The sequence below is a fragment of the Pelobates fuscus genome, chromosome 2 (assembly GCF_036172605.1).
Source record: "Pelobates fuscus isolate aPelFus1 chromosome 2, aPelFus1.pri, whole genome shotgun sequence".
In the NCBI taxonomy this organism is placed as follows: domain Eukaryota; kingdom Metazoa; phylum Chordata; class Amphibia; order Anura; family Pelobatidae; genus Pelobates; species Pelobates fuscus.
Genome location: NC_086318.1, coordinates 287,140,114 through 287,153,358, shown reverse-complemented (window position 1 = coordinate 287,153,358; position 13,245 = coordinate 287,140,114). Strand labels below are relative to the sequence as shown.

Genomic DNA, 13,245 nt, shown 5'->3' with positions numbered 1-13,245 from the left:
TTCACTTAATTTCACTTACGGCCATACCAGTCTGAAAATGCCTGATCTCGTCAGATCTTGGAAGCCATCCAGACTCGGGCCTGGTTAGTACTTGTATGGGAGACCAACTAGGAACCTCAGGTGCCGTAAGCTTTTGTTTATTTCTTTTTTGCATTATGATGTCATAATCAGACCACTTTTTTCCCTATCCAGAAGCGTCTTGTCTTTTGTCGCAACCAGAGTTTGATATTCTACCAACATTAGCGAGATCGCATTCTCTTAGTTTCACTTACGGCCATACCAGTCTGAAAATGCCTGATCTCGTCAGATCTCGGAAGCCATCCAGACTTGGGCCTGGTTAGTACTTGTATGGGAGACCAACTAGGAACCTCAGGTGCCGTAAGCTTTTGTTTATTTCTTTTTTGCATTATGATGTCATAATCAGACCACTTTTTTCCCTATGGGAGACCAACTAGGAACCTCAGGTGCCGTAAGCTTTTGTTTATTTCTTTTTTGCATTATGATGTCATAATCAGACCACTTTTTTCCCTATCCAGAAGCGTCTTGTCTTTTGTCGCAACCAGAGTTTGATATTCTACCAACATTAGCGAGATCGCATTCTCTTAGTTTCACTTACGGCCATACCAGTCTGAAAATGCCTGATCTCGTCAGATCTCGGAAGCCATCCAGACTTGGGCCTGGTTAGTACTTGTATGGGAGACCAACTAGGAATCTCAGGTGCCGTAAGCTTTTGTTTATTTCTTTTTTGCATTATGATGTCATAATCAGACCACTTTTTTCCCTATCCAGAAGCGTCTTGTCTTTTGTCGCAACCAGAGTTTTATATTCTACCAACATTAGCGAGATCGCATTCTCTTAATTTCACTTACGGCCATACCAGTCTGAAAATGTCAGATCTCGGAAGCCATCCAGACTCGGGCCTGGTTAGTACTTGTATGGGAGACCAACTAGGAACCTCAGGTGCCGTAAGCTTTTGTTTATTTCTTTTTTGCATTATGATGTCATAATCAGACCACTTTTTTCCCTATCCAGAAGCGTCTTGTCTTTTGTCGCAACCAGAGTTTGATATTCTACCAACATTAGCGAGATCGCATTCTCTTAATTTCACTTACGGCCATAGCAGTCTGAAAATGCCTGATCTCGTCAGATCTCGGAAGCCATCCAGACTCGGGCCTGGTTAGTACTTGTATGGGAGACCAACTAGGAACCTCAGGTGCCGTAAGCTTTTGTTTATTTCTTTTTTGCATTATGATGTCATAATCAGACCACTTTTTTCCCTATCCAGAAGCATCTTGTCTTTTGTCGCAACCAGAGTTTGATATTCTACCAACATTAACGAGATCGCATTCTCTTAATTTCACTTACGGCCATACCAGTCTGAAAATTCCTGATCTCGTCAGATCTTGGAAGCCATCCAGACTTGGGCCTGGTTAGTACTTGTATGGGAGACCAACTAGGAACCTCAGGTGCCGTAAGCTTTTGTTTATTTCTTTTTTGCATTATGATGTCATAATCAGACCACTTTTTTCCCTATCCAGAAGCGTCTTGTCTTTTGTCGCAACCAGAGTTTGATATTCTACCAACATTAGCGAGATCGCATTCTCTTAACTTCACTTACTGCTATACCAGTCTGAAAATGCCTGATCTCGTCAAATCTCGGAAGCCATCCAGACTCGGGCCTGGTTAGTACTTGTATGGGAGACCAACTAGGACCCTCAGGTGCCGTAAGCTTTTGTTTATTTCTTTTTTGCATTATGATGTCATAATCAGACCACTTTTTTCCCTATCCAGAAGCGTCTTGTCTTTTGTCGCAACCAAAGTTTGATATTCTACCAACATTAGCGAGATCGCATTCTCTTAATTTCACTTACAGCCATACCAGTCTGAAAATGCCAGATCTCGGAAGCCATCCAGACTCGGGCCTGGTTAGTACTTGTATGGGAGACCAACTAGGAACCTCAGGTGCCGTAAGCTTTTGTTTATTTCTTTTTTGCATTATGATATCATAATCAGACCACTTTTTTCCCTATGGGAGACCAACTAGGAACCTCAGGTGCCGTAAGCTTTTGTTTATTTCTTTTTTGCATTATGATGTCATAATCAGACCACTTTTTTCCCTATCCAGAAGCGTCTTGTCTTTTGTCGCAACCAGAGTTTGATATTCTACCAACATTAGCGAGATCGCATTCTCTTAGTTTCACTTACGGCCATACCAGTCTGAAAATGCCTGATCTCGTCAGGTCTCGGAAGCCATCCAGATTCTGGCCTGGTTAGTACTTCTATGGGAGACCAACTAGGAACCTCAGGTGCCGTAAGCTTTTGTTTATTTCTTTTTTGCATTATGATGTCATAATCAGACCACTTTTTTCCCTATGGGAGACCAACTAGGAACCTCAGGTGCCGTAAGCTTTTGTTTATTTCTTTTTTGCATTATGATATCATAATCAGACCACTTTTTTCCCTATCCAGAAGCGTCTTGTCTTTTGTCGCAACCAGAGTTTGATATTCTACCAACATTAGCGAGATCGCATTCTCTTAGTTTCACTTACGGCCATACCAGTCTGAAAATGCCTGATCTCGTCAGGTCTCGGAAGCCATCCAGATTCTGGCCTGGTTAGTACTTGTATGGGAGACCAACTAGGAACCTCAGGTGCCGTAAGCTTTTGTTTATTTCTTTTTTGCATTATGATGTCATAATCAGACCACGTTTTTCCCTATGGGAGACCAACTAGGAACCTCAGGTGCCGTAAGCTTTTGTTTATTTCTTTTTTGCATTATGATGTCATAATCAGACCACTTTTTTCCCTATCCAGAAGCGTCTTGTCTTTTGTCGCAACCAGAGTTTGATATTCTACCAACATTAGCGAGATCGCATTCTCTTAATTTCAATTACGGCCATACCAGTCTGAAAATGCCTGATCTCGTCAGATCTCGGAAGCCATCCAGACTTCGGCCTGGTTAGTACTTGTATGGGAGACCAACTAGGAACCTCAGATGCCGTAAGCTTTTGTTTATTTCTTTTTTGCATTATGATGTCATAATCAGACTACTTTTTTCCCTATGGGAGACCAACTAGGAACCTCAGGTGCCGTAAGCTTTTGTTTATTTCTTTTTTGCATTATGATGTCATAATCAGACCACTTTTTTCCCTATCCAGAAGCGTCTTGTCTTTTGTCGCAACCAGAGTTTGATATTCTACCAACATTAGCGAGATCGCATTCTCTTAATTTCACTTACGGCCATACCAGTCTGAAAATGCCTGATCTCGTCAGATCTCGGAAGCCATCCAGACTCGCGCCTGGTTAGTACTTGTATGGGAGACCAACTAGGAACCTCAGGTGCCGTAAGCTTTTGTTTATTTCTTTTTTGCATTATGATGTCATAATCAGACCACTTTTTTCCCTATGGGAGGCCAACTAGGAACCTCAGGTGCCGTAAGCTTTTGTTTATTTCTTTTTTGCATTATGATGTCATAATCAGACCACTTTTTTCCCTATCCAGAAGCGTCTTGTCTTTTGTCGCAACCAGAGTTTGATATTCTACCAACATTAGCGAGAACGCATTCTCTTAATTTCACTTAAGGCCATACCAGTCTGAAAATGCCTGATCTTGTCAGATCTCGGAAGCCATCCAGACTCGCGCCTGGTTAGTACTTGTATGGGAGACCAACTAGGAACCTCAGGTGCCGTAAGCTTTTGTTTATTTCTTTTTTGCATTATGATGTCATAATCAGACCACTTTTTTCCCTATCCAGAAGCGTCTTGTCTTTTGTCGCAACCAGAGTTTGATATTCTACCAACATTAGCGATATCGCATTCTCTTAATTTCACTTACGGCCATACCAGTCTGAAAATGCCAGATCTCGGAAGCCATCCAGACTCGGGCCTGGTTAGTACTTGTATGGGAGACCAACTAGGAACCTCAGGTGCCGTAAGCTTTTGTTTATTTCTTTTTTGCATTATGATGTCATAATCAGACCACTTTTTTCCCTATCCAGAAGCGTCTTGTCTTTTGTCGCAACCAGAGTTTGATATTCTACCAACATTAGCGATATCGCATTCTCTTAATTTCACTTACGGCCATACCAGTCTGAAAATGCCTGATCTCGGAAGCCATCCAGACTCGGGCCTGGTTAGTACTTGTATGGGAGACCAACTAGGAACCTCAGGTGCCGTAAGCTTTTGTTTATTTCTTTTTTGCATTATGATGTCATAATCAGACCACTTTTTTCCCTATCCAGAAGCGTCTTGTCTTTTGTCGCAACCAGAGTTTGTTATTCTACCAACATTAGCGATATCGCATTCTCTTAATTTCACTTACGGCCATACCAGTCTGAAAATGCCTGATCTCGTCAGATCTCGGAAGCCATCCAGACTCGGGCCTGGTTAGTACTTGTATGGGAGACCAACTAGGAACCTCAGGTGCCGTAAGCTTTTGTTTATTTCTTTTTTGCATTATGATGTCATAATCAGACCACTTTTTTCCCTATCCAGAAGCGTCTTGTCTTTTGTCGCAACCAGAGTTTGATATTCTACCAACATTAGCGAGATCGCATTTTCTTAGTTTCACTTACGGCCATACCAGTCTGAAAATGCCTGATCTCGGAAGCCATCCAGACTCGGGCCTGGTTAGTACTTGTATGGGAGACCAACTAGGAACCTCAGGTGCCGTAAGCTTTTGTTTATTTCTTTTTTGCATTATGATGTCATAATCAGACCACTTTTTTCCCTATCCAGAAGCGTCTTGTCTTTTGTCGCAACCAGAGTTTGATATTCTACCAACATTAGCGAGATCGCATTCTCTTAGTTTCACTTACGGCCATACCAGTCTGAAAATGCCTGATCTCGGAAGCCATCCAGACTCGGGCCTGGTTAGTACTTGTATGGGAGACCAACTAGGAACCTCAGGTGCCGTAAGCTTTTGTTTATTTCTTTTTTGCATTATGATGTCATAATCAGACCACTTTTTTCCCTATCCAGAAGCGTCTTGTCTTTTGTCGCAACCAGAGTTTGTTATTCTACCAACATTAGCGATATCGCATTCTCTTAATTTCACTTACGGCCATACCAGTCTGAAAATGCCTGATCTCGTCAGATCTCGGAAGCCATCCAGACTCGGGCCTGGTTAGTACTTGTATGGGAGACCAACTAGGAACCTCAGGTGCCGTAAGCTTTTGTTTATTTCTTTTTTGCATTATGATGTCATAATCAGACCACTTTTTTCCCTATGGGAGACCAACTAGGAACCTCAGGTGCCGTAAGCTTTTGTTTATTTCTTTTTTGCATAATGATGTCATAATCAGACCACTTTTTTCCCTATCCAGAAGCGTCTTGTCTTTTGTCGCAACCAGAGTTTGATATTCTACCAACATAAGTGAGATCGCATTCGCTTAATTTCACTTACGGCCATACCAGTCTGAAAATGCCTGATCTCGTTAGATCTCGAAAGCCATTCAGACTCGGGCCTGGTTAGTACTTGTATGGGAGACCAACTAGGAACCTCAGGTGCCGTAAGCTTTTGTTTATTTCTTTTTTGCATTATGATGTCATAATCAGACCACTTTTTTCCCTATGGGAGACCAACTAGGAACCTCAGGTGCCGTAAGCTTTTGTTTATTTCTTTTTTGCATTATGATGTCATAATCAGACCACTTTTTTCCCTATCCAGAAGCGTCTTGTCTTTTGTCGCAACCAGAGTTTGATATTCTACCAACATTAGCGAGAACGCATTCTCTTAATTTCACTTAAGGCCATACCAGTCTGAAAATGCCTGATCTTGTCAGATCTCGGAAGCCATCCAGACTCGCGCCTGGTTAGTACTTGTATGGGAGACCAACTAGGAACCTCAGGTGCCGTAAGCTTTTGTTTATTTCTTTTTTGCATTATGATGTCATAATCAGACCACTTTTTTCCCTATCCAGAAGCGTCTTGTCTTTTGTTGCAACCAGAGTTTGATATTCTACCAACATTAGCGAGATCGCATTCTCTTAATTTCACTTACGGCCATACCAGTCTGAAAATGCCTGATCTCGTCAGATCTCGGAAGCCATCCAGACTCGGGCCTGGTTAGTACTTGTATGGGAGACCAACTAGGAACCTCAGGTGCCGTAAGCTTTTGTTTATTTCTTTTTTGCATTATGATGTCATAATCAGACCACTTTTTTCCCTATCCAGAAGCGTCTTGTCTTTTGTCGCAACCAGAGTTTGATATTCTACCAACATTAGCGAGATCGCATTCTCTTAATTTCACTTACGGCTATACCAGTCTGAAAATGCCAGATCTCGGAAGCCATCCAGACTCGGGCCTGGTTAGTACTTGTATGGGAGACCAACTAGGAACCTCAGGTGCCGTAAGCTTTTGTTTATTTCTTTTTTGCATTATGATGTCATAATCAGACCACTTTTTTCCCTATGGGAGACCAACTAGGAACCTCAGGTGCCGTAAGCTTTTGTTTATTTCTTTTTTGCATTATGATGTCATAATCAGACCACTTTTTTCCCTATCCAGAAGCGTCTTGTCTTTTGTCGCAACCAGAGTTTGATATTCTACCAACATTAGCGAGATCACATTCTCTTAATTTCCCTTACGGCCATACCAGTCTGAAAATGCCTGATCTCGTCAGATCTCGGAAGCCATCCAGACTCGGGCCTGGTTAGTACTTGTATGGGAGACCAACTAGGAACCTCAGGTGCCGTAAGCTTTTGTTTATTTCTTTTTTGCATTATGATGTCATAATCAGCCCACTTTTTTCCCTATCCAGAAGCGTCTTGTCTTTTGTCGCAACCAGAGTTTGATATTCTACCAACATTAGCGAGATCGCATTCTCTTAATTTCACTTACGGCCATACCAGTCTGAAAATGCCTGATCTCGTCAGATCTCGGAAGCCATCCAGACTCGGGCCTGGTTAGTACTTGTATGGGAGACCAACTAGGAACCTCAGGTGCTGTAAGCTTTTGTTTATTTCTTTTTTGCATTATGATGTCATAATCAGACCACTTTTTTCCCTATCCAGAAGCGTCTTGTCTTTTGTCGCAACCAGAGTTTGATATTCTACCAACATTAGCGAGATCGCATTCTCTTAATTTCACTTACGGCCATACCAGTCTGAAAATGCCTGATCTCATCAGATCTCGGAAGCCATCCAGCCTCGGGCCTGGTTAGTACTTGTATGGGAGACCAACTAGGAACCTCAGGTGCCGTAAGCTTTTGTTTATTTCTTTTTTGCATTATGATGTCATAATCAGCCCACTTTTTTCCCTATCCAGAAGCGTCTTGTCTTTTGTCGCAACCAGAGTTTGATATTCTACCAACATTAGCGAGATCACATTCTCTTAATTTCACTTACGGCCATACCAGTCTGAAAATGCCTGATCTCGTCAGATCTCGGAAGCCATCCAGACTCGGGCCTGGTTAGTACTTGTATGGGAGACCAACTAGGAACCTCAGGTGCCGTAAGCTTTTGTTTATTTCTTTTTTGCATTATGATGTCATAATCAGACCACTTTTTTCCCTATCCAGAAGCGTCTTGTCTTTTGTCGCAACCAGAGTTTGATATTCTACCAACATTAGCGAGAACGCATTCTCTTAATTTCACTTAAGGCCATACCAGTCTGAAAATGCCTGATCTTGTCAGATCTCGGAAGCCATCCAGACTCGCGCCTGGTTAGTACTTGTATGGGAGACCAACTAGGAACCTCAGGTGCCGTAAGCTTTTGTTTATTTCTTTTTTGCATTATGATGTCATAATCAGACCACTTTTCTCCCTATCCAGAAGCGTCTTGTCTTTTGTCGCAACCAGAGTTTGATATTCTACCAACATTAGCGATATCGCATTCTCTTAATTTCACTTACGGCCATACCAGTCTGAAAATGCCAGATCTCGGAAGCCATCCAGACTCGGGCCTGGTTAGTACTTGAATGGGAGACCAACTAGGAACCTCAGGTGCCGTAAGCTTTTGTTTATTTCTTTTTTGCATTATGATGTCATAATCAGACCACTTTTTTCCCTATCCAGAAGCGTCTTGTCTTTTGTCGCAACCAGAGTTTGATATTCTACCAACATTAGCGATATCGCATTCTCTTAATTTCACTTACGGCCATACCAGTCTGAAAATGCCTGATCTCGGAAGCCATCCAGACTCGGGCCTGGTTAGTACTTGTATGGGAGACCAACTAGGAACCTCAGGTGCCGTAAGCTTTTGTTTATTTCTTTTTTGCATTATGATGTCATAATCTGACCACTTTTTTCCCTATCCAGAAGCGTCTTGTCTTTTGTCGCAACCAGAGTTTGTTATTCTACCAACATTAGCGATATCGCATTCTCTTAATTTCACTTACGGCCATACCAGTCTGAAAATGCCTGCTCTCGTCAGATCTCGGAAGCCATCTAGACTCGGGCCTGGTTAGTACTTGTATGGGAGACCAACTAGGAACCTCAGGTGCCGTAAGCTTTTGTTTATTTCTTTTTTGCATTATGATGTCATAATCAGACCACTTTTTTCCCTATCCAGAAGCGTCTTGTCTTTTGTCGCAACCAGAGTTTGATATTCTACCAACATTAGCGAGATCGCATTCTCTTAGTTTCACTTACGGCCATACCAGTCTGAAAATGCCTGATCTCGTCAGATCTCGGACGCCATCCAGACTCGGGCCTGGTTAGTACTTGTATGGGAGACCAACTAAGAACCTCAGGTGCCGTAAGCTTTTGTTTATTTCTTTTTTGCATTATGATGTCATAATCAGACCACTTTTTTCCCTATGGGAGACCAACTAGGAACCTCAGGTGCCGTAAGCTTTTGTTTATTTATTTTTTGCATTATGATGTCATAATCAGACCACTTTTTTCCCTATCCAGAAGCGTCTTGTCTTTTGTCGCAACCAGAGTTTGATATTCTACCAACATAAGTGAGATCGCATTCTCTTAATTTCACTTACGGCCATACCAGTCTGAAAATGCCTGATCTCGTTAGATCTCGAAAGCCATTCAGACTCGGGCCTGGTTAGTACTTGTATGGGAGACCAACTAGGAACCTCAGGTGCCATAAGATTTTGTTTATTTCTTTTTTGCATTATGATTTCATAATCAGACCACTTTTTTCCCTATCCAGAAGCGTCTTGTCTTTTGTCGCAACCAGAGTTTGATATTCTACCAACATTAGCGAGATCACATTCTCTTAATTTCCCTTACGGCCATACCAGTCTGAAAATGCCTGATCTCGTCAGATCTCGGAAGCCATCCAGACTCGGGCCTGGTTAGTAATTGTATGGGAGACCAACTAGGAACCTCAGGTGCCGTAAGCTTTTGTTTATTTCTTTTTTGCATTATGATGTCATAATCAGACCACTTTTTTCCCTATCCAGAAGCGTCTTGTCTTTTGTCGCAACCAGAGTTTGATATTCTACCAACATTAGCGAGATTGCATTCTCTTAATTTCACTTGCGGCCATACCAGTCTGAAAATGCCTGATCTCGTCAGATCTCGGAAGCCATCCAGACTCGGGCCTGGTTAGTACTTGTATGGGAGACTAACTAGGAACCTCAGGTGCCATAAGCTTTTGTTTATTTCTTTTTTGCATTATGATGTCATAATCAGACCACTTTTTTCCCTATCCAGAAGCGTCTTGTCTTTTGTCGCAACCAGAGTTTGATATTCTACCAACATTAGCGAGATCGCATTCTCTTAATTTCATTTACGGCCATTCCAGTCTGAAAATGCCTGATCTCGTCAGATCTCGGAAGCCATCCAGACTCAGGCCTGGTTAGTACTTGTATGGGAGACCAACTAGGAACCTCAGGTGCCGCAAGCTTTTGTTTATTTCTTTTTTGCATTATGATGTCATAATCAGACCACTTTTTTCCCTATGGGAGACCAACTAGGAACCTCAGGTGCCGTAAGCTTTTGTTTATTTCTTTTTTGCATTATGATGTCATAATCAGACCACTTTTTTCCCTATCCAGAAGCGTCTTGTCTTTTGTCGCAACCAGAGTTTGATATTCTACCAACATTAGCGAGATCGCATTCTCTTAATTTCACTTACGGCTATACCAGTCTGAAAATGCCAGATCTCGGAAGCCATCCAGACTCGGGCCTGGTTAGTACTTGTATGGGAGACCAACTAGGAACCTCAGGTGCCGTAAGCTTTTGTTTATTTCTTTTTTGCATTATGATGTCATAATCAGACCACTTTTTTCCCTATGGGAGACCAACTAGGAACCTCAGGTGCCGTAAGCTTTTGTTTATTTCTTTTTTGCATTATGATGTCATAATCAGACCACTTTTTTCCCTATCCAGAAGCGTCTTGTCTTTTGTCGCAACCAGAGTTTGATATTCTACCAACATTAGCGAGATCACATTCTCTTAATTTCCCTTACGGCCATACCAGTCTGAAAATGCCTGATCTCGTCAGATCTCGGAAGCCATCCAGACTCGGGCCTGGTTAGTACTTGTATGGGAGACCAACTAGGAACCTCAGGTGCCGTAAGCTTTTGTTTATTTCTTTTTTGCATTATGATGTCATAATCAGCCCACTTTTTTCCCTATCCAGAAGCGTCTTGTCTTTTGTCGCAACCAGAGTTTGATATTCTACCAACATTAGCGAGATCGCATTCTCTTAATTTCACTTACGGCCATACCAGTCTGAAAATGCCTGATCTCGTCAGATCTCGGAAGCCATCCAGACTCGGGCCTGGTTAGTACTTGTATGGGAGACCAACTAGGAACCTCAGGTGCCGTAAGCTTTTGTTTATTTCTTTTTTGCATTATGATGTCATAATCAGACCACTTTTTTCCCTATCCAGAAGCGTCTTGTCTTTTGTCGCAACCAGAGTTTGATATTCTACCAACATTAGCGAGATCGCATTCTCTTAATTTCACTTACGGCCATACCAGTCTGAAAATGCCTGATCTCATCAGATCTCGGAAGCCATCCAGCCTCGGGCCTGGTTAGTACTTGTATGGGAGACCAACTAGGAACCTCAGGTGCCGTAAGCTTTTGTTTATTTCTTTTTTGCATTATGATGTCATAATCAGACCACTTTTTTCCCTATGGGAGACCAACTAGGAACCTCAGGTGCCGTAAGCTTTTGTTTATTTCTTTTTTGCATTATGATGTCATAATCAGACCACTTTTTTCCCTATCCAGAAGCGTCTTGTCTTTTGTCGCAACCAGAGTTTGATATTCTACCAACATTAGCGAGAACGCATTCTCTTAATTTCACTTAAGGCCATACCAGTCTGAAAATGCCTGATCTTGTCAGATCTCGGAAGCCATCCAGACTCGCGCCTGGTTAGTACTTGTATGGGAGACCAACTAGGAACCTCAGGTGCCGTAAGCTTTTGTTTATTTCTTTTTTGCATTATGATGTCATAATCAGACCACTTTTTTCCCTATCCAGAAGCGTCTTGTCTTTTGTCGCAACCAGAGTTTGATATTCTACCAACATTAGCGAGATCGCATTCTCTTAATTTCACTTACGGCCATACCAGTCTGAAAATGCCTGATCTCGTCAGATCTCGGAAGCCATCCAGACTCGGGCATGGTTAGTACTTGTATGGGAGACCAACTAGGAACCTCAGGTGCCGTAAGCTTTTGTTTATTTCTTTTTTGCATTATGATGTCATAATCAGACCACTTTTTTCCCTATGGGAGACCAACTAGGAACCTCAGGTGCCGTAAGCTTTTGTTTATTTCTTTTTTGCATTATGATGTCATAATCAGACCACTTTTTTCCCTATCCAGAAGCGTCTTGTCTTTTGTCGCAACCAGAGTTTGATATTCTACCAACATAAGTGAGATCGCATTCTCTTAATTTCACTTACGGCCATACCAGTCTGAAAATGCCTGATCTCGTTAGATCTCGAAAGCCATTCAGACTCGGGCCTGGTTAGTACTTGTATGGGAGACCAACTAGGAACCTCAGGTGCCGTAAGCTTTTGTTTATTTCTTTTTTGCATTATGATGTCATAATCAGACCACTTTTTTCCCTATGGGAGACCAACTAGGAACCTCAGGTGCCGTAAGCTTTTGTTTATTTCTTTTTTGCATTATGATGTCATAATCAGACCACTTTTTTCCCTATCCAGAAGCGTCTTGTCTTTTGTCGCAACCAGAGTTTGATATTCTACCAACATTAGCGAGAACGCATTCTCTTAATTTCACTTAAGGCCATACCAGTCTGAAAATGCCTGATCTTGTCAGATCTCGGAAGCCATCCAGACTCGCGCCTGGTTAGTACTTGTATGGGAGACCAACTAGGAACCTCAGGTGCCGTAAGCTTTTGTTTATTTCTTTTTTGCATTATGATGTCATAATCAGACCACTTTTTTCCCTATCCAGAAGCGTCTTGTCTTTTGTCGCAACCAGAGTTTGATATTCTACCAACATTAGCGAGATCGCATTCTCTTAGTTTCACTTACGGCCATACCAGTCTGAAAATGCCTGATCTCGTCAGATCTCGGAAGCCATCCAGACTCAGGCCTGGTTAGTACTTGTATGGGAGACCAACTAGGAACCTCAGGTGCCGTAAGCTTTTGTTTATTTCTTTTTTGCATTATGATGTCATAATCAGACCACGTTTTTCCCTATTGGAGACCAACTAGGAACCTCAGGTGCCGTAAGCTTTTGTTTATTTCTTTTTTGCATTATGATGTCATAATCAGACCACTTTTTTCCCTATCCAGAAGCGTCTTGTCTTTTGTCGCAACCAGAGTTTGATATTCTACCAACATTAGCGAGATCGCATTCTCTTAATTTCACTTACGGCCATATCAGTCTGAAAATGCCTGATCTCGTCAAATCTCGGAAGCCATCCAGACTCGGGCCTGGTTAGTACTTGTATGGGAGACCAACTAGGAACCTCAGGTGCCGTAAGCTTTTGTTTATTTCTTTTTTGCATTATGATGTCATAATCAGACCACGTTTTTCCCTATGGGAGACCAACTAGGAACCTCAGGTGCCGTAAGCTTTTGTTTATTTCTTTTTTGCATTATGATGTCATAATCAGACCACTTTTTTCCCTATCCAGAAGCGTCTTGTCTTTTGTCGCAACCAGAGTTTGATATTCTACCAACATTAGCGAGATCGCATTCTCTTAATTTCACTTACGGCCATACCAGTCTGAAAATGCCTGATCTCGTCAGATCTCGGAAGCCATCCAGACTTCGGCCTGGTTAGTACTTGTATGGGAGACCAACTAGGAACCTCAGGTGCCGTAAGCTTTTGTTTATTTCTTTTTTGCATTATGAT

At 42.1% G+C, this 13,245-nt stretch overlaps 41 pseudogenes; all 41 read left to right on the top strand.

The window, feature by feature from the left end:
• Positions 1–13: 13 nt before the first annotated feature.
• Positions 14–132, top strand: LOC134596040 (5S ribosomal RNA; annotated as a pseudogene).
• Positions 133–266: 134 nt separating this feature from the next.
• LOC134597953 (5S ribosomal RNA) lies at positions 267–385 on the top strand (annotated as a pseudogene).
• A 225-nt stretch (positions 386–610) lies between these two features.
• LOC134594986 (5S ribosomal RNA) lies at positions 611–729 on the top strand (annotated as a pseudogene).
• A 377-nt stretch (positions 730–1,106) lies between these two features.
• On the top strand, positions 1,107–1,225 carry LOC134597148 (5S ribosomal RNA; annotated as a pseudogene).
• A 134-nt stretch (positions 1,226–1,359) lies between these two features.
• Positions 1,360–1,478, top strand: LOC134595399 (5S ribosomal RNA; annotated as a pseudogene).
• Positions 1,479–2,199: 721 nt separating this feature from the next.
• On the top strand, positions 2,200–2,318 carry LOC134588815 (5S ribosomal RNA; annotated as a pseudogene).
• A 225-nt stretch (positions 2,319–2,543) lies between these two features.
• Positions 2,544–2,662, top strand: LOC134588626 (5S ribosomal RNA; annotated as a pseudogene).
• Positions 2,663–2,887: 225 nt separating this feature from the next.
• On the top strand, positions 2,888–3,006 carry LOC134589004 (5S ribosomal RNA; annotated as a pseudogene).
• Positions 3,007–3,231: 225 nt separating this feature from the next.
• Positions 3,232–3,350, top strand: LOC134597617 (5S ribosomal RNA; annotated as a pseudogene).
• A 225-nt stretch (positions 3,351–3,575) lies between these two features.
• Positions 3,576–3,694, top strand: LOC134589237 (5S ribosomal RNA; annotated as a pseudogene).
• Positions 3,695–4,071: 377 nt separating this feature from the next.
• Positions 4,072–4,180, top strand: LOC134589294 (5S ribosomal RNA; annotated as a pseudogene).
• Positions 4,181–4,314: 134 nt separating this feature from the next.
• On the top strand, positions 4,315–4,433 carry LOC134592807 (5S ribosomal RNA; annotated as a pseudogene).
• Positions 4,434–4,567: 134 nt separating this feature from the next.
• LOC134589293 (5S ribosomal RNA) lies at positions 4,568–4,676 on the top strand (annotated as a pseudogene).
• Positions 4,677–4,810: 134 nt separating this feature from the next.
• Positions 4,811–4,919, top strand: LOC134589292 (5S ribosomal RNA; annotated as a pseudogene).
• A 134-nt stretch (positions 4,920–5,053) lies between these two features.
• On the top strand, positions 5,054–5,172 carry LOC134592795 (5S ribosomal RNA; annotated as a pseudogene).
• A 225-nt stretch (positions 5,173–5,397) lies between these two features.
• LOC134596322 (5S ribosomal RNA) lies at positions 5,398–5,516 on the top strand (annotated as a pseudogene).
• A 225-nt stretch (positions 5,517–5,741) lies between these two features.
• Positions 5,742–5,860, top strand: LOC134589235 (5S ribosomal RNA; annotated as a pseudogene).
• A 134-nt stretch (positions 5,861–5,994) lies between these two features.
• On the top strand, positions 5,995–6,113 carry LOC134592783 (5S ribosomal RNA; annotated as a pseudogene).
• Positions 6,114–6,581: 468 nt separating this feature from the next.
• LOC134594626 (5S ribosomal RNA) lies at positions 6,582–6,700 on the top strand (annotated as a pseudogene).
• Positions 6,701–6,834: 134 nt separating this feature from the next.
• LOC134594392 (5S ribosomal RNA) lies at positions 6,835–6,953 on the top strand (annotated as a pseudogene).
• A 134-nt stretch (positions 6,954–7,087) lies between these two features.
• Positions 7,088–7,206, top strand: LOC134595125 (5S ribosomal RNA; annotated as a pseudogene).
• Positions 7,207–7,340: 134 nt separating this feature from the next.
• Positions 7,341–7,459, top strand: LOC134592771 (5S ribosomal RNA; annotated as a pseudogene).
• A 134-nt stretch (positions 7,460–7,593) lies between these two features.
• LOC134589234 (5S ribosomal RNA) lies at positions 7,594–7,712 on the top strand (annotated as a pseudogene).
• A 134-nt stretch (positions 7,713–7,846) lies between these two features.
• LOC134589397 (5S ribosomal RNA) lies at positions 7,847–7,955 on the top strand (annotated as a pseudogene).
• Positions 7,956–8,089: 134 nt separating this feature from the next.
• LOC134589290 (5S ribosomal RNA) lies at positions 8,090–8,198 on the top strand (annotated as a pseudogene).
• Positions 8,199–8,332: 134 nt separating this feature from the next.
• LOC134587795 (5S ribosomal RNA) lies at positions 8,333–8,451 on the top strand (annotated as a pseudogene).
• A 134-nt stretch (positions 8,452–8,585) lies between these two features.
• On the top strand, positions 8,586–8,704 carry LOC134596242 (5S ribosomal RNA; annotated as a pseudogene).
• A 225-nt stretch (positions 8,705–8,929) lies between these two features.
• On the top strand, positions 8,930–9,048 carry LOC134587765 (5S ribosomal RNA; annotated as a pseudogene).
• A 134-nt stretch (positions 9,049–9,182) lies between these two features.
• Positions 9,183–9,301, top strand: LOC134597550 (5S ribosomal RNA; annotated as a pseudogene).
• A 134-nt stretch (positions 9,302–9,435) lies between these two features.
• Positions 9,436–9,554, top strand: LOC134587969 (5S ribosomal RNA; annotated as a pseudogene).
• Positions 9,555–9,688: 134 nt separating this feature from the next.
• LOC134588853 (5S ribosomal RNA) lies at positions 9,689–9,807 on the top strand (annotated as a pseudogene).
• A 559-nt stretch (positions 9,808–10,366) lies between these two features.
• On the top strand, positions 10,367–10,485 carry LOC134594625 (5S ribosomal RNA; annotated as a pseudogene).
• Positions 10,486–10,619: 134 nt separating this feature from the next.
• On the top strand, positions 10,620–10,738 carry LOC134592759 (5S ribosomal RNA; annotated as a pseudogene).
• A 134-nt stretch (positions 10,739–10,872) lies between these two features.
• Positions 10,873–10,991, top strand: LOC134595124 (5S ribosomal RNA; annotated as a pseudogene).
• Positions 10,992–11,216: 225 nt separating this feature from the next.
• Positions 11,217–11,335, top strand: LOC134589233 (5S ribosomal RNA; annotated as a pseudogene).
• Positions 11,336–11,469: 134 nt separating this feature from the next.
• LOC134596881 (5S ribosomal RNA) lies at positions 11,470–11,588 on the top strand (annotated as a pseudogene).
• A 225-nt stretch (positions 11,589–11,813) lies between these two features.
• Positions 11,814–11,932, top strand: LOC134596321 (5S ribosomal RNA; annotated as a pseudogene).
• Positions 11,933–12,157: 225 nt separating this feature from the next.
• On the top strand, positions 12,158–12,276 carry LOC134589232 (5S ribosomal RNA; annotated as a pseudogene).
• Positions 12,277–12,410: 134 nt separating this feature from the next.
• Positions 12,411–12,529, top strand: LOC134596662 (5S ribosomal RNA; annotated as a pseudogene).
• Positions 12,530–12,754: 225 nt separating this feature from the next.
• On the top strand, positions 12,755–12,873 carry LOC134598428 (5S ribosomal RNA; annotated as a pseudogene).
• Positions 12,874–13,098: 225 nt separating this feature from the next.
• On the top strand, positions 13,099–13,217 carry LOC134597169 (5S ribosomal RNA; annotated as a pseudogene).
• Positions 13,218–13,245: the final 28 nt, after the last annotated feature.